At 46.3% G+C, this 18,546-nt stretch overlaps 1 protein-coding gene and 1 non-coding gene across 8 annotated transcripts in view; both read right to left on the bottom strand.

The window, feature by feature from the left end:
- Nucleotides 1-18,546, bottom strand: part of Plec (plectin) — a 61,465-nt gene that overhangs the window by 37,636 nt on the left and 5,283 nt on the right. The window lies entirely within an intron of this gene.
- On the bottom strand, nucleotides 5,377-5,480 carry LOC142845277 (U6 spliceosomal RNA). Its single transcript, XR_012909842.1, has one exon. It is a non-coding gene; the product is annotated as a U6 spliceosomal RNA (small nuclear RNA).

The raw sequence follows: 18,546 nt of genomic DNA on the forward strand, positions 1-18,546 counted from the left end.
GCCCTACCCTATCTTACGGAAACACCGAGAAGCTGCTGATTCAGCACTAAAAGAGACCAGCCACACTAACTGGCCGGCCCCTTTAGGTTTCCAGAGCAACCAGACAGCGCCCTTGGGCAGTCCCCTAGCCCCCCAACCCTGGACAAAAGAGCCACAGTGTGGCCTTTCCCAGGGCCAGCCCGTCTGGCGCCTAGTGCCTTGGGCATGAAGGTCCCTACAGGCCTACACTGCCCGCTCAAACCCCAATCTGTGAGGCATCTGGCCAAGGCGGGGAGTGCAGGCTGATTGCTCAGGGGCCAAGCTCGCTTGCACCCTCCCACTGGTACTGCCGCTGCACTCAGCCCTGCCCAATCCAGTACTCACTGCAGGGCTGCGGGGCTGCTGCAGGAGCTCCTCTCACCCAGTCCTAGGAGGAAACCTGGAAGAGCAGAGCCTAGAGGTTCCTCCATCTGCAGCTCAGCACCTTTCAATGCTACCAGGAAGACAGCTGACCCTGACGCTCACCCGAGGGATGTTGCACCCAGACAGAGGTCACTGAGTGTCGGAGAGCCAGGCTCCTCAAGACTTTACCTTTGAGGGAGCTGATCTCATGCTGGATGGCTCTTGAGGGGTCCATGTCTTCACTTAGGGGCTGAGGACGGTGTGCTGCAGCCACTGTGTGCAGGACTGCACCCCACCGCACTGTCCAAGGCCAGCACTGCAGCTTGGAGGAGGAGCTGGGAGGTGTGGGGCAGGGCTTGCTAGCCAGGGGCGGGGCTTCTGCTAATCAATGCTCAGGACACTTCTGACCAAAGCGCATGCTCCAGGCCATGCACCACACTGCCCCTCCCCTTCTACACAGCCAGCATGAGCTTCCTAACCAATAAAGTCCAGCCGGACTACCCAGACAACAGACAACAGCCAAGTATGTGTGCACAGCCAGCTCCACAGTCCAGGGCCCCTGCTACCTGAGAGTCCTATGAATGGCCTGCAGATTGCACCTGCACAGGGCCTGTCCCTCACATTGAAGCCTCAGTCACCTATCCACTTCTTACAGGGGACACAGTCTGAACCCCCAGCTTTGTCCCATAGATGGAAATGGAGGGCAACCAGCAGCATGCCCCTTCCCTAGGTCCTGTCCCATTCAATCTCTTCAAGTGTGACACTTGATCACTGCACCATCCTAGGTTCAAGATGCTTCCATGTCCCAGCCCTTCCTCTCCAGTCAGACTGTTTCCGCCATGCCCTACCTGTCCAGCTGTGGTACCGGTCGCCGGCATCCCACTCACCACCAACCTCTGTCAACTTTGAGGTCACTATCCCTCACAGCCAGCTCCCCAAAGTTTTCTGACTCTGCCCTTCAGTATGTCCCCTTGTTACCACTTTTACGGCCACCCAGAATGACATGGAATTCGTAGCAGGGTCCAGTCCTCTGGTCCTGTACCACTACCAAGAAGCAGGCCACAGCCGATCTGCTCCCACCAGCACAGAGGTCACCAGCGCACTGTTGGTAACTGCCTGCATCCTAGACAGGATGTCCAATCCCAGCAGGAGATCAGTTCTTCTGTGTCCCACAAAAAGTCACCAGAGAACATGTGGACCCCTGGTCCTCTGTGCTGGGTAAACAATGAGGGACAGAGGTGACCTCCACAGGATGTTTCCAGCCTCCCTCAGTCTCCTGGCACACTCAAGCCTACACTCTGGGTCCTCTCCCAAGACCCTCTGTTGGTTTTTCAGATTCAGGGTACCCATCCTTTCGCAGACAGGCCTATTGCATGGGTCAAGTCAGAGCCAGGGAGGCCATGAAAACAGCACAGGAATAATGCTGGCAACCCCCACAGACATAGACTAAGAATCCAGATATCGGTTTCATATGGCTCTTGAACCCCTCAGCCCCCATTCTTGCCATCTTGGGGACTCAGTCAGTCTACCAGTTTCCAGACTTGGGGAAATCGGTAAAGAATTAAAACATGATTTTTGCCATGCACAAGCCTTTAATCCCAGCACTCAGGAGGTAGAGACAGGCAGATCTCTGTGAATTCAAGGCCAGCCTGGTCTACAAAGAGAGTTCCAGGAAAGCCAGGGCTACACAGACCACAGAGAGAAACCCTGACTTCAAGAAAAAAAGAAAGGAAAAAAGATCCCCACAATTTTCTAAATGCTCCCACTTAAATTTCTACTTCTTACTAAGTTGAACCTGGACAAGCTGTGTGTCTGTGTCTGTGCATGCACACGTGCGTGTGGAGGGCATGCAGACTAGAGGCAAATTCAGGTCGCTGGCCACCTGGTTTTGAACCCGGGTCTTCTGTAAGAACAAGTGTTCTTTTTTTTTTTTGGAATTGATATTTATTGAGCTCTACATTTTTCTCTGCTCCCTTCCCTGCCTCTCCCCTCCCTCCTCCAATCCTCCCCCAAGGTGCCCATGCTCCCAATTTACTCAGGAGATCTTGTCTTTTTCTACTTTCTACTTCCCATGTAAATTAGATCTATGTAAGTCTCTCTTAGTGTCCGCATTGTTGTCTAAGTTCTCTGGAATTGTGGTTTGTAGGCTGGCTTTCTTTGCTTTATGTTTAAAAACCACCTATGAATGAGTTCATGTGATAATTGTCTTTTTGTGTCTGGGTCACCTCACTCAAAATAATGTTTTCTAGCTCCTTCCATTTTCCTGCAAAATTCAAGCTGTTGTTTTTTTTTCTGCTGTGTAGTACTCCATTGTGTAAATGTACCACATTTTTCTTATCCATTCTTCAATTGAGGGGCACTTAGGTTGTTTCCAGGTTCTGGCTATGACAAACAAAGCTGCTATGAATATAGTTGAGCACATGTCCTTGTGGCACGATTGAGCATCCTTTGTATATATACCAAAAAGTGGTATTATTGGGTCTTGAGGAAGGTTGTTTCCTAATTTTCTGAGAAATTGCCGTACTGACATCCAAAGGGGTTAAGAACAAGTGTTCTTAACTGCTGAGCCATCCCTCCAGCCCCAAGAACTGGCAAATATCAAGGCTGAAAATGGAGAAAGGCCTGGGGGAAAGAGAGACGTCCTTGGGGAGGAAGCAGGGTGGTGGCACAAAATCAAGATGCCCGTTTCTCCATCTTTGTTTGAGAAGCAACACGTCTGGTCCCTCACCACAGTGCTCAGCTTTTCCCCTGCCTCACTGCCCACGTTCCACAATTCTAGGCCCCTGGCAATGTGGATTAGAGACACATTTTACTGACAAAGCAATAGGACATTCACTGCAGCAGCTGGGCTCACCAGCATGGGACACAGCAGAAAGCCACAACCTCCAACTTGTCCTGGCTATCTTCAGAGGACAGGCACTCTGGCCATGCACCACTCCCATGGTGACTAAGGATCCAATCATGTCATCTGCCCTAGGGACACACATCCTGGACAAAGGCACGTCCTCTTGAAGCTTTCTGACAATACCAAGAAAGGAAGGAACACCTAAAGAACTCCAGGATCTAGATCAAGCCAGATCCTCTCCTTTACACATTGAGCAACCCTTCCTCACACATGCCCTGTGACCCTAGCGAGCTCTTCCACATACCCAAACCAAAGGCGAAGCCCTGGTCCAATCCTGCGTCCACCCACCCTACACATCAGATGAGTCACCCCTTGGGGCCCTGGGCCTTCACAAGCTGGTTTCAACCTCAGACTGGTGCTCCCCTCAAGGCGCCCCTCTTCAAACCTGTCTGCCCACAATGGCAGCCTTCTTCTTCTTCTTTTTTTTTTTTTTTTGGTTTTTCGAGACAGGGTTTCTCTGTGGCTTTGGAGCCTGTCCTGGAACTAGCTCTTGTAGACCAGGCTAGTCTCGAACTCACTACTGGACGAGGGCTTGGCTCAGGGGTTAAGAGTACTTACTGCTCTTGCAGAGGACCTGGATTTGGTTCCCAGCACCCACAGGGCAGCTGGCCACCATCAGTAACTCCAAGAGATCCATTGCCTTTCCTGGCTTCCACAGGTGCTGTATGCATATGGTGCACATACATACGTGTAAAATAAGATTTTAAAAAATTAAACAAAAGAATGGGGCTGGAGGGGCTGGAGAGATGGCTCAGTGGTTAAGAGCACTGACTGCTCTTCCAGAGGACCCGGGTTCAATTCCCAGCACCCACATGGCAGCAGCTCACAACTGTCTGAAGATCAGTTCCAGGGGATCTGACACTTCACACCAATGCACATAAAATAAAGTTAAATAAACCATAAAAATATTTTAAAAAAAGAATGGGGCTGGAGAGATAGCTCATCAATGAAGACATGGCACCCTTTTGTGGCCTCTTCAGGCATCAGGCACACAAGTGGTTCACAGACATATATGCAGGCAAAACGCCCACACACACACACACACACACACACACACACACACAAACAAAACAGGTTTTTTCTGTTTTTTTTTTTTTTTTCAAGATGGGGTTTCTCTGTGTAGCCCTGGCTGTCCTGGAGCTTGCTCTGTAGGCCAGGCTGGCCTCGAACTCACAGAGATCCGCCTGTCTCTGCTTCCTGAGTGCTAGGATTAAAAATATGTGCCACCACGGCATGGCAAAACCAAATTAAAATTTAAAAAAAATTTTTTAAAAGCCCACATATCTCTAAAGCACTGTCAGCTCATCTGTCTCCTGGCTTGCTTCTGTTGAGAGTTGGATGTGCTGGCGACAGAAGCCAGGGCCTCACACATTCTGGCCAACAGCTCTACCACAAATGGAGAGAGACAAGTGTGGCTGTCATCCTAGCATCAGGACCCAGCAAAATTTCCTGTACCATCTATTGCTCCTCTTACCACCCAAACAAACTCAACCTACCACTGGCCAAAGCAAGTCTGAGTTCACTGGACTACTGGCTTTAAATACATTTTCAAAATACCTAAGAATCTGGAGCCGTGACTCATGCCTATATAATCCTGGCAACCAGGGGGTCAGAGGTTAAGGTCATGCACAGCTACATCATGGGTTTGAGGCAGCCTGGGTTATGTGAGATTCTGTCTCAAAAACAAAAAAGAAAAGGACCCAAGATATCTAACTATGTCTCACTATGTATCTTTGACTGGCCAGGAACTCACAGAGATCCACCTGCCTCAGCCACCACATCCAGCTAAGTCTGAGTCATTAGGCCCCATACAGACTGCAGCTGCCCAACTTCCCAGATACTTTGCTCGGGAAGTTGACTTAGGCACAAACACTAACTGTGGTTCTGGTCAACCCAGCTGCTGGCGCAGGAGAAGACTCGCCATGTCCCTTGCCTGCTCACCTATGTAATGGTAAGGATGTATTATGTCTGTGAAACTGTAACACTGGATGTTGGAGAGGTAAAAGCTCACTCTCCCTGTTACTCCTAGGAAGAATCGATTACAATACCTGCAAACATCTTAGAAATTACTTTAAAATTTGTTTATTTTTGTAACTATGGAACACTTTCTGAATCTGAGTTATCATATGTGTGCAGGGGTCATGTTAATATTCTCTGTATGGTTCCAGCTTCAGTATATGTGCTGCCTGAACAAGCCGCTAAAGCTTGTTTGGACAGAGGGTCGGGAACACAGCTCAATGGCGGAGCATCTGCCCAGCACACACAGACCCTGGCTGGATTCGATTCTCAGCACTGGAGGTTGGAAGGGGAGGAGGGTGTTTAAAAAACAAAAACAAAAAGAGCAAGTGGGCTGGGCGGTGGTGGCGCACGCCTTTAATCCCAGCACTCGGGAGGCAGAGGCAGGCGGATCTCTGTGAGTTCGAGGCCAGCCTGGTCTACAAGAACTAGTTTCAGGACAGGAACCAAAAGGCTACGGAGAAACCCTGTCTCGAAAAATCCAAAAAAGAAAAAAAAGAAAGAAAGGGAAAAAAAAGGAAAGTGGCGGGGAGGGGGTCACATAACCATTAAAAGTAGAGAATTAACACCCTTCCTCCCATCCTGTCCCGTCACGATCCCAAACACAGTGTAAATACAATCACTTCCTGCTTGTTCCTCCAGTTTCCTTATGGAAAATAACCAAGTAAATCCTAATATGGTCTCGACTTTCCTTCTTCTAACATAAAAGCTGGCATCCGACGGACATGCTTCAACCCTGGCTCTTCCATCAACCCCATCATCACCCTTGCTCCCTAAATGGGCACATAGGAGGGCAGCTCCTCTTTCCTGCTGGTATGTCTATTATTTCTGATAGACATTTCCCCTCATCCGTTTGCCATTTTCTCATCAAGTCTCAGAACTCAAGACTTTTGGATTTTATCAATATGATAGTTGCAATTTGGTGTAAATAAAGTCTAAATTTTGAAAATTGGAAGTTTTAATATTTACTAATTGGTTTGTTTGTTTATCGTATGTGTGCAGCAGCGGAATGAAAGGCAGAGGACAACTCAGGTCATCACCTTTACTATCGGAACCATTCCGCCTACAGCAGATATATATATAGGAGAAGGAAATGTTTACTCCGATGTGTCGACTGCTATGGTTTGAATGTGATTGGTCCCCACCAAAGTTCACCTGAGGCTTAACTCCTCAAGGTAAAGGGATTGAAGCAGCAAACCTTAAGAGAAATAATTAGCTGTTTAAGAAGGATTAATGCTGTCTCACAGGGGTGTTGTCTCTCAAGGGAGGAGATTAACGCTTGCCAGAGCAGACTGCTCTCAACGAGACTGGACCTTCCAGGATTTCTCCTCGGCGGCCATCAGCTCTCCCACGTGAGGCCATTTACCTTACTGCAGCCTCACGAGGGGCCAACCAGATGGGGCCGTCTGATTATAAACTTTCACCCTCCAACACCTCAAGCTAAAGAAGCCTCTTGTCTTTATTAAAATATCCAGTCTCACCAGGCATTGGGAGACAGAGGCAGGCAGATCTCTGAGTTTGAGGCCAGTCTGTTCTACAGAGCAAGTTCCAGGACAGTCAGGGCTAAACAGAGAAACTCTGTCTCGAAAAAGCCAAAAAGAAATAAATAAATAATTCACTCTCAATTACTTTTAAGTCTTTTGATAAGATAATGTGTAAAATACTCATTCTCACATATTTTGTTAGCAATGTAGAATGAAGCCATGATGTAACCATAGACAGGAATATGACAGCATAATTAATGTCACAGAAAGCTATTCATATTCTAGCATTAAAACGTTACAAAGGAGCCAGGCAGTGGTGGCACACACCCTTAATCCCAGCACTCAGGAGGCAGAGGCAGGCGGATCTCTGTGAGTTTGAGGCCAGCCTGGTCTACAAGAGTTAGTTCCAGGACACCAAAACAGGTTCTAAAGTTATAGAGAATCTCGAAAAAAAAAAGTTACAAAGGTCAGCCAGGAGTACACCGGTCAGGTATAGTAGCTCATGTCTTTAATACCAGCTCTTGGGAGACAGAGGCAGGCAGATCTCTGTGAGTTCAAGGCCAGCCTGGTCTACACAATGAGTTCCAGGATAGCCAGGGTTACACAGAGAGACTCCTGTCTCAAAAAAAGAAAGGAAGGAAGGAAGGAAGGAAGGAAGGAAAAGAAAGAAAGAAAGAAAGTTACAAAGGTCAGTGCTGGAGAGACGGCTCAGCAGTTAAAAGCAATTGTTGCTCTTGCGTAGAACCCAAATTCAGGTCCCAGAACCCTCGTGGTTACTCACAACCACCTGTAACTCCAATTCTAGGAGGTACACATAAATATGTGTGAGCAAAACACTCATAAACATAAAATAATCTGGGGGAGGATCTTTTTAAAAAAGCAAAGAAAAGCCAGGAGTCAGAGGCGGGTAGATCTCTGAGTTCTAGGCTACCTTGTCTACAAAGTTCCAGGAGAGCTAGGGCTACATAGAGAAACCGTGTCTCAAAACACAAGAGATGACAGATGATAGATAGATAGATAGATAGATAGATAGATAGATAGATAGATAGATTAATAGATAGATAGATAGATAGATAGATAGATAGATAGATAGATAGACAGACAGACATAGATAGCAAAATAGACACAAAAAAACAGCTGCTAAGATTCATTGGGTACCTTCTTTAGATAACGCCCTAGTTGACTGGGTTGCAGAGCTGGTTCAGTGGTTAAACACATTCACTGATCTTCCAGAGAACTCACGTTCTATTCCCAGAACCCACATGGTAGCTCCCAATCATCTGTAACCCCAGTTCAAGAGGAGCTGACACCTTCTTCTGGCCTCCAAGGGCACCAGGCACACAAGCAATGCACAGATGTACATATATTTGGGCAAAACAAGAGTGTTAAAAAAGCAAAACAAAACAAAATTAAAAACCAGGTAAAAAGAACCCAATTGCTAGAGAACTTATTACAAAAGTCTAAAATACTTCATAACACTACATCATAAAGTCATGAGTAAAGCACAGTAACAAACATGGGGCAGGTGTGTTTAAAAAAACAAACACAAAGAAAACATACCTAAGTTTTACATCAATCAAACACTAGAGGACAATTTGAAGTGGGAATGAAACAGCAGACTCCCAACACATACATCTACATCCCAAAAATTCATAACTATGAACTGACTTGGAGACAGATCTAACTAAGACACCAAACTGAGGTCATCTTGGATTATCCAGGTGGTCCTAGGTCTAAGGACAGTGTCCTCAGGAGACACAGGGAGAAAAAACAGAGAGGCAGAGGCTGGAAGTATGATCTAAGGGAAGGCAGGATTTTCCCAAGTGCCTCCAGAGGAAGCTCCCACCAACACTTGGATGTTGACTTCTGGCCTGCTGTGGTCCAAAATGACCAAGGAAATTAATGCAGATATTATTTCAAGGTATGGGGTGCTGTGTCACAGATATCTAAAAATGTGGAAATGGAGGCAAAGCAAGGTGGTGCATATCTTTGAATCCAGCACTTAGGAAGCAGAGGCAAGCATATCTCTGAGTTTGAAGCCAGCCCAGTCTACATAGCTAGTTTCAGGTCAGCAAGAGACCCTGTCTCAACAACAGCAACAAAACAAAACAAAACCTGTTAAAATTAGGTAACAGACAGAAACTGGAGAATTTTGAGGCATGTGAGAGAAAAAGCCTAGGACTGCCTTGCCTGGTTGCTGCTGGAAACATGGAGGACGAGAGAGGGTGTAGTACCCATGGTATGTCCCCATCCCAGCTATTCTGAAGGCTTGAGCCAAGGAGTTTCAAGCTATCCTGGGCACTACAGTGAAACCAACATTTAAGAGAAAGGGGAAGAGGGTAATAGGAAGCTTAAAGACGTTGCTGTGAAACCATGTGAGTTGGAAAAGTGCCTGCCCAGCATGCACAAAACCCAGGGTTTGACCCCAACATCTCATAAACTAGGCACCTTGGCAGTGGTGGCACATGACTGAAGTCCACCACTGGGGAATTGGAGGCAAGGGAATCAAAAGTACAAAGTCATCTCTGGCTACATGGTGAGCTGAAGTTAGGTCTGAGATATAGGAGACCCCTCCTCAAAAAAATATGAAAAGAAAAATGTGGAGGTTTGAATGAGAATGGCCCCTAAAGGCTCACATGTTTATATGCTTACTCCCCAGTTAGTGGAACTGTTTGGGAAGGATTAGAGGGTGTGGCCTCATTGGAGTGTTAAGTCACTGGGGTTGGATTTTGAGGTTTCTGAAGGCCACAAGAGGCCCAGTCTAAGCACTTAGCTACTAATCCAGTGACATGCCTGCCTGTCACCATGCTCCCTGTCATAATGGTCATAGACTCTAACCCTCTGAAACTGTAAGCAAGCCCTAAGTTGCCTTGGTTGTGGTGTCTATTCACAGTAATAGAACAATAACTATGACAGAAAAGGAAGAAAGGAAGGGAGGAAAGGAGGGAGGAAGGAAGAGGCAGATAGATTTCTATGAGTTCAAGGCCATGCTGATCTATATAGTAAATACTAGGCCTGCAAGGGATACATAGTAAGATCCTGTCAAGGGGCTGGAGAGATGGCTCAGAGGGTAAGAGCACTGGCTGCTCTTCCAGAGGTCCCGAGTTCAATTCCCAGCAACCACATGGTGGCTCACAACCATCTGTACATTGTATGCTTAATAAATAAATAAATCTTTAAAAAAAAAAGGATCCTGTCAAGAAGAAGGAGAAAGAGGCAGGTAGACCTTTGAGTTCAAAGCTAGCCTGTTCTATAGAGCCAGGTCCAGACAACCAAGGCTATACAGAGAAACCCTGTCTCAACAAACAAGAAAGAAAGGAAGGAAGGAAGGAAGGAAGGAAGGAAGGAAGGAAGGAAGGAAGGAAGGAAGGAAGGAAGGAAGGAAGGGGAGGAGAAGGAAGAATGAATAAATGAGAAAAACATATTCTCAGATACTCGAAGTGAGATTATCCTTGTCTTGAAGGAGCCAAAGTTGACCTGGTTATGTTCTACTGCTGGGTGCAGAATTTGTAAGCAACGAACAAGAATTTTTTAGCTGAAACAATTTCCAAGCAGCTATAACCCAACTTCTTCTTGTGGCTCATCTTAAAAGTCAGGAAGAAAAAGAAATTGAGGAAGGAACTGTTAAGCAAAAAGAAACCAGCATTGATGATTTGGGAAATTAAAAGACTACTCAGTTTGCAAAAAGATGCCAACATTGGGAGCATAACTGTCTGGACAGGATGCTCTGGACAGAAAGCCACATGTGTGACTGGATAGCCTTTTGCCTACGTGTGACTCATGAGTCCATTCAACTACCTCTGCAGAGTCAGGAGGAGGGAGATTATCTAGAAAAGCCCTGGGGCTGGCACTCTTGGTTAGTGGCCTGGCTCTCTGTGACACAGAGGGAGGAAGACACAGATTTATGAAAATGCTGCGCCATAGCAACCCTGCCAGCCTGGACTAAAGGGACAAAGACAGAAGGAAACAGAAGGGCTAGACTTCCAAGATGCTATGAGCAGGAGCCTAGTCAGAGCAAGCATGTCTCTGCTCAGAGAAAGGCAGCAGCTGGGTGGTGATGGTGCACGCCTTTAATCCCAGCACTCGGGAGGCAGAGGCAGAAGGATCTCAGAGTTTGAGGCCAACCTGATTTACAGAGCAAGTTCCAGGACAGCTAGAGCTACACAGAGAAACCCTGCCTTGAAAAACCAAAAGAAAAACAAAAGAAAGAAAAGGAAAGAAGGAAAGGAAGGAGGGAGGGAGGGAGGGAAGGAAGGAAGGAAGGAAGGAAGGAAGGAAGGAAGGAAGGAAGGAAAATGGCCTCCTTTTTCTTCCTGGATCAGGGTCTCCTTTACCTTGGGAAAGCAATAAATGTCCCTTTCAATAGCCAACTGGCCTAACTTAGAGGAACCTCCCACGGCCCAAGCCCTACAGAGAGGTCACGCATGAAGAGCCCTAAAGGTCGGTATCCCAAGCCCTAAAGGCCTGTATCCCAAGGGAGCACTGTCATCTTCCACCAGCTTCCACTCCCCACCAGCTTCCCACACATCCCTTGGTGCCAGGAAACTGACTGTACCCCTAATAAGAATCTGGCTGAGGTCCCTGTAGTCCCTCGTCCATTGCTCCCAGGCATTCTTTCCAATTCTGTTTGCTCTCGGGACTTTGTGCTCAAACTGGATGTGGTGGCACAGGCTTTTATTTCAAGCACTAGGGAGCCAAATCTACATAAAGGAACTCCAGACTAGCCAAGGTTACATAGAGACGTTGTATCGAAAAACAAAACAAAACACACACACACACACACACACACACACACACACACACACACCTCATGTCCAGGCAGCCCTCTCCTCCTACCCTAGTGTTCTGCATTCTTCCAGTCCCTAGGCTTGGAGGGTCTTAAGGAGCAGGTCTGTCCCCAGCCATGCCCAATACAGTATTCCTCAGCCACATCCCTATCTCAGAGCCAGCTGTAGACGCCCAATGCCAACCTACCATTTTACTTTCTCTAGCATGGACGGGGCACCTCCACCCAGTCGCTCTCTATCTCCACTGCCACTTCAGCAGCTTTTCAGAGAACAAAGGAGTCATAGCATAAGTTGGGGTGCTGTGAGGTCCAGCTCAGAGTCCACCTGCCCCACCTAGAAACCGGGGGGGGGGGGGGAGGTGGAGCTTGGCTCAGGGATGCAGAGATGCAGCAAGTCATAGACCCTGTTCTCAGGAAGCTGAGTTCGATGGGAGAAAAGACATTTAAGATACTCCTTGTTGCCTGTGAACACACATCCAGATCCTGAAGCCTCTTCTATATTTCAGGGACCCCCAAAATTCCAGACAAGTTAAAGGTACAAAATAAATAGGTGTATGTAGTTTTATTTTTGCTTTTATTTTCTTCCTGTGTGTGTGCGCGCGCATGTGCACATGTGTGTATGTGTGTGTGCACATGCATGCGTGTGTCGCTGTGTGTATGTACACATGTGTGCAGGTGCACAGGTGCCAGAAGAGGACACTGGGTTTTGCAGGAGCTGGAGCTACAGGATAATACTGTGAGCCTCCAGATGTGGGTGCTGCAAACCAAACTTGGCTCCTCTAGAAAAGTAGTAAGGGCTCTTGACAATGAGTCATGCCTCCAGCCCATAGCTTTGTTTTTTAATAAAAGAAAGCCATTCAAACCACAGTATAAAATCCAAAGGTCACAATGAAGCTGGCAAACTTGTAAGATAGTTCTGGCCAGGAACTGTGCTGCGCATAGCTTCAGTTGAGGCCGATCATTTGGGCACAGGAGTTTGAGACCAACCTGGGAAACATAGCAAGACTCCTTTCAAGTAATAATCACTATTATTATTATCATTGTTATTATTATTATTATTATTTGGGTTTTTTTGAGACAGGGTTTCTTGTGTCGCCCCAGCCGTCCTGGAATTCACTCTGTAGACCAGCTGGTCTCGAACTCACAGAGATCCGCCTGCTTCTGCCTCCCAGCCCTGGGATTAAAGGTGTGCGCCACCACTCCAGGCTCAATAATAATTATTTTATTATTAAATAATCAAACCAATTTGCCCAAAATTTCTATCAACAGACTCAAATAAAGATAGACAGACAGATAGCTGAGAGGCAGAGGTAGGTGGATCTCTGAGTTTGAGGCAGCTTGGTCTACAGAGTTCCAGAACAGCCAGGGCTACACAGAAACCCTGTTTCCAAAATCCAAAAAAGAAAAAAAGACATTGATGATGTCAGATTCAGCAACTGGAATACAAAGGAGTCAAAAACGTTGTCTCATGGTCTGAGTGATCACAAGGCAACCTTGAAATTGAAGCTATATGTGTAGAATTTGTACATTTTTCTATAGAAAGGCTATAATTCAATAAAACCTTCGCATGCTTACAGAATAACCAGAGAACTTTAAATTTACATAATGTTTAAAGATATAAACATTTAAAGAACACTCACAAATGAAAAAGAAGTTTTAAAAAATGGAGCGTTAGCTCAGTCAGTAAAATGGTTGTCACGCAGGCATGAGGAACTGAGTTAGAATCCTAGCAACCACGTTAAAAGCCGGGTGTGGGGGGTGGGGAGACGGCTCTGTCATTAAGAGCTCTTGCTATTCTTCCAGAGGTCCTGGGTTCAATTCCCAACACCTACATGGAGGCTTACAGCCGTCTGTAACTCTAGTTCCTGGGAATCCGATAGCTCCTGGAGAGCTGACTCTTCTCTTGCCTCCACAGGCACACACATGGTGCACAGACGTGTACAGGAAAATACTTGTACACATAAAGAAAAAAGCCAGGTGGAGAAGCAAACATTTATAATCCAGATCTGGGGAAGCAGAGAGAGACAGACCCATGGGAGTCCCTGGCCCGCCAGCCTCTCCTCCTTATTCCAGTCCAGTGAGAGACCCTGTCTCCAGACAGCAACAATAAAAGACATCAATCAGGAAAGAGGTTGTTCTCTGAGCTCCACATACATGCACACATGTATGTACTCACACACACCTTAACACATGCACACACAGCCAGACAAAGGAACAACTCATGTCAAAATTAACAATAACTTTTAAACATGCAACTCAAAAAAAAAAGAAAGAAGGAAAGAAAAAGGAAGGAAGGAAGGAAGGAAGGAAGGAAGGAAGGCAAGCCAATGACTATGAGATGGTTTAGCAGTAAAGGTATTTGCCACCAAGCCTGACAACCCAAGTTCAATCTCCAGAGCCTTCAAAGCGGACGCAGCAGAGAACACCAGAAAGTTGTCCCCTGACTTCTACACGCACACTGTAGCATATGTATGCTAGCTGTCTGTTTCCCCTCCTCTCCCTCCTCACCCACGACAACACCCCCCCAAAAAATATGCGAAACATAATTTAGAAATGTGAATAAACGCTAACTCCGTGAAACAGATGCGGGTCTTTATTAATAATCAAATAATACAGAGTATATCAGAGTAGAATTTTCTTTTTTCAGGGGGGTTGTTTCAAGACAGGGTTTCTCTGTGTAGCCCTGGCTGTCCTGGAACTCAGAGATCCACCTGCCTCTGCCTCCCGGGTCCTGGGCTTAAGGGCATGAGCCACCACTGGCCAAGCACAAATTAGAATTTTCTCACCAAGACTGTAAAAAGTTCTGTGTCACATCTGAAGGATTCATCTCAACTGGAGGACAATCTAGAAATACAACATTTTTAATTTGTGTGTGTGTGTGTGTGTGTGTGTGTGCTTACACACATGTGAGTGTGCACATGTGTTCCAGGAGAGCTTGTGGAAGCCAGAGACCAGCTTTCAGAATTTGTTCTCCCTCCATGGGCTCTGGGGATGGAACTCGGTTATCAAGCCCACACAGCAAGTGTTTTTTTAACTACTGAGCCAGCTCACTGGCCCTAGAAATACAACCTTTTTTATTTTATTTTTTAAGATTTTTTTAGGTCAGGCGGTGGTGGTACATGCCTTTAATCCCAGCACTCAGGAGACAGAGGCAGGAGGATCTCTGAAAGTTCAAGGCCAGCCTGGTCTACAGAGTGAGTTCTCTGGATGCACAGAGAAACCCTGTCTTGAAAAACCATAAAAAATATTTATTTTTACTACATTTTTATTTATGTGCATGCATACGTATATTTATATTTGTGTGTGTGTGTGTGTGTGTGTGTGTGTGTGTGTGTGTGTGTGTGTGTGTACCACATGAGTGCAGGTGCCTGTGGAAACCAGAAGAGGATATAGGACTCCCTGGAGCTGAATAATAGAAATAAGGCAACGAGAGTGAGTTCTGGGACTAGAACTCAGGTCTTATGGGAGAGGAATAAGCGCTCTTAACTGCCACGTTCTCTCTCCAGCCCCAATAAGCTTGTTAAAATAAGTCCAATGTCCATCTGAAAGGATCAAGTAAATAAACAGTGATGCTTCCAAGAAATGGAGTATTTTGTAATCATTTAAAAACATGAGACAAGCCGGGCGGTGGTGGCGCACACCTTTAATCCCAGCACTCGGGAGGCAGAGGCAGGCAGATCTCTGTGAGTTCGAGACCAGCCTGGTCTACAGAGTGAGTTCCAGGACAAGCTCCAAAAGCTACTGAGAAACCCTGTCTTGAAACAAAACAAAACAAAAAACATGAGACAGTTAATAGCATTCAATGGGGAAAGAATCTCCGTGATAGACTATGCTGGGACAAGAGGATGTTCAGACGCAAATGTGGACATCTACTTCACGTCAAGCACAAAATGAACTCAAAACAGACCAAAGATCTCAACATAAGAGCTAAGAATAGGGGCTAGAGATACAGATCGGCCGTGAAGAACACCGGCTCCTCTTTCGGATGATGCGGGTTCAGTTCCTAGTACCTACAAGGCAGCTCACAACCATCTGTAACTCCAGTCCTGGGGCATCTGACGCCCTCTTTTGTCCTCTACAGGCACTGCACACACACGGTATACATGCAAGCAGGAGCTCTACCCAGAAATTTAATGCAATTTTTTTAATGAGCTAAATAAACATATATACCTAGAAGTGTAGCTCAGTGGTGATTGTTCAGCTTTCATGTATGAAGCCCTGGGTTCAATCCCAGCACCACAAGGAAAGAAGGAGGAAAAAAACACAAGCACACATCTTTGTAGTTTTGGTTTAAGCAATGGTTTCTTTTTTAAAAAATGATTTATTTGATATGACATGTGAACAAAATAAATAAATCAGCATATAATAATGAAAACTTAATATCCTTTGTAAGCTGGGGAGATGACTCAGCAGGTAGAGCAATTACCACCACGGCTGGAGACCTGGGTCCAATCCCTGATACCCAGGCGGAAGGAAAGAAGTGGATGCCACAAACTGTCCTTTAACCTCCATACGCTCACCATGTGCTCACCCCACCCAATAATGAGGCTAGTGTCAATTTTTTAAATTAAAAGTATTTTTTTAAAAAAAAACTTAAGTATTTCAAAATATACTTCAAGACATTAGAAAGGCAGCTAGCATACTGAAGGTTCTAGGGTCCATTCCCCACTCCACAAAAGGAAAAAAATAAAGAAAAAAATTTATAGATGGAGAAGAGAGAGAAGGGGGGAATTAAAGCGAGTGAAGAAATTAGAAACTTCACACAGCAATATTGGGAAAGTAGAATACTTCAGCTACGATGGAAAACCATCTGGCAGGTCCTCAAATGGTTAAATATAGAATTACCTCATGACCTAGCAACTCCACTCCTAGTCATCTACCCAAGAGAAAGGTACAAGTCCACACATACACGTGGGTGCACATGCTAACAGTACCATTAGTCATAATAATTCAAACATTTATCAGCTGATAAATACACAAACGAACATTGCTATAGCCATAAAATGAAACTTTCTCCCATGGTGGCATATGTCTGCAAACTCAACACCCACGAGGCGAAAGAAAGAGTATTGCAAATTCAAGACCAATCTGGGCTATGCTCCTGTCACAAAAAAGAGGGTCAGAATAAAAGTGAGGTGGATAAAATACTGGTATGTGTAGAAGAAGGCAGGCTCAAATTGCTGGAGTCCATTTAGATGAAATATTCCATCCAGAGTTCATAAGGGTTGAAAGCAGATCAGTGACAACAAAAATGTCCTGGAATTGACTGTGATGGATGTATGACTCCATCAATATTCTTAAAAAGATCATTAAATTGTACACTTTTTTTGGTTTTTTAAAAACAGCGTTTCTCTGTGTAGCCTTGGAACTCGTTCTGTAGACAAGGTTGGCCTCGAACTCACAGAGATCTGCCTGCCTCTGCCTCCCAAGTTGCTGGGATTAAAAGCAAGCGCCGTCACCACTTTAATTGTACACTTTTAACAAGTGAATCGTGTTATGGCGTGTGAAGTACATCCGAGCAATAATAAGCAAGAGGTCAATAGAATGGGGGCTGGAAAGAAACAGCCAGTGGCTCCAGAGGTCATCAGCTCCAGAGGTCATCGTAGTCTGAAACTGAGGGAGTAGCTCCCCCACACACCTTTTACTACTTTCTTTAAGGTAGTTCCATTCTGTCCGACTGGTTTTTAAGCATGCTTTGCTTTCCACAGTAAAGAGACTGTAAGTCCTCTCCGAAGAGCCCCAGACGACTGCCAGCTGAGCTCCACTGCAGAGGATCCCTGCTCAGTCACCATTCATCCATGTAAACACCCTGCAAAGGCTAGCTGGGCCGGGGGGGGGGGGTGCTGGTGCCAGGGACACAAATAACAGAGCTCAGAGTCCAGTGTGGAAAAGGACAGGAACGCGGGAGCGGGTACGACCCATAACGGTACCAGGTAGGCCGCAGACTTCGAAGGAGTTTGAGCCACCCCAGACAGGTCTTGCTGTAGACAGACTGATAGCTCCCAGCCCTCTTCTAGTCCACCGTTTCCCCAGCCCATGTGTGAGTCTCCCGTGTAGACGCTTCTTGCCGATTCCCAACCCCCAGACCTCACCCACTCGTCAATAGTACTCACTGCTGCCTTGTTTCTTATACCTTTTGCCCAGATGACCTGGCAGTCTGGTCAGCACTCCCAAGCCCCACCCTGCCAACCATGCCTCCTATTGCTATATGGCTCCCATGATTGATAGGATAGCCTTGAAGGTGGCCCTGATTCATGCTTTGGGGGAGTCAGGTGTTTTCCTTTTTACCAAACATCCCATCTCCATACACCTAAATAATCTCATCCCCCTTAAAAACCTTCCCCACCTTCCTCATGGCCACAAGCTCCCATAGCACAGCAGTGTAGCATAGCTCTACATGGGAACCAGGGGTCAGGATGCCTCTCATAGGTGGACCAGATGGCAGTAAGTTCAGCAGTCCACCGCACCATAACAAGGGTGCTTCCCTCCTGGTTGGGCACCCAGAGCTCTCCAGCCACAAGCCCCAGCATGTTTCAGCTCTGCAGGACTCTCCAAGGATAGAAGGCAGGGTCGATCAGGGAGACAGAGGAGGCTCAAGTAGACCGGAAGTTTGGAAAGTTCTTAGGAAAAGCATTGCCCTGTGGGGAAGGCTGGGAATTTCCAAAGAAGAGCAGCCAGAAATGACTCCAGGGAAGAGGTCTGGGAGGTTGTAAATAGGAGTGAAGGTCAGTAGGATGAGTCAAAAGGAGATGCTAGCATCTCTTTAAAAGGCTAGAACCTTTCCTCAGCTCAGATGTGTGAGGTGGAACTTCCGAGGGCAGGTAAGTTTCCCCCGCCTCCCGTAGAAAAGGTCAGCGGTGAGCTGGACTTAGAAGAGAGGCATAATCACCTTCAAGGCCCTTGCTGACTAATATTAGGTACCAGGTCTTCTGCCTAGCTTGCCAGGGACATGTCCTTGCAATCCAGGAACCTCA

This window comes from Microtus pennsylvanicus, chromosome 2 (genome assembly GCF_037038515.1).
Source record: "Microtus pennsylvanicus isolate mMicPen1 chromosome 2, mMicPen1.hap1, whole genome shotgun sequence".
NCBI lineage: Eukaryota > Metazoa > Chordata > Mammalia > Rodentia > Cricetidae > Microtus > Microtus pennsylvanicus.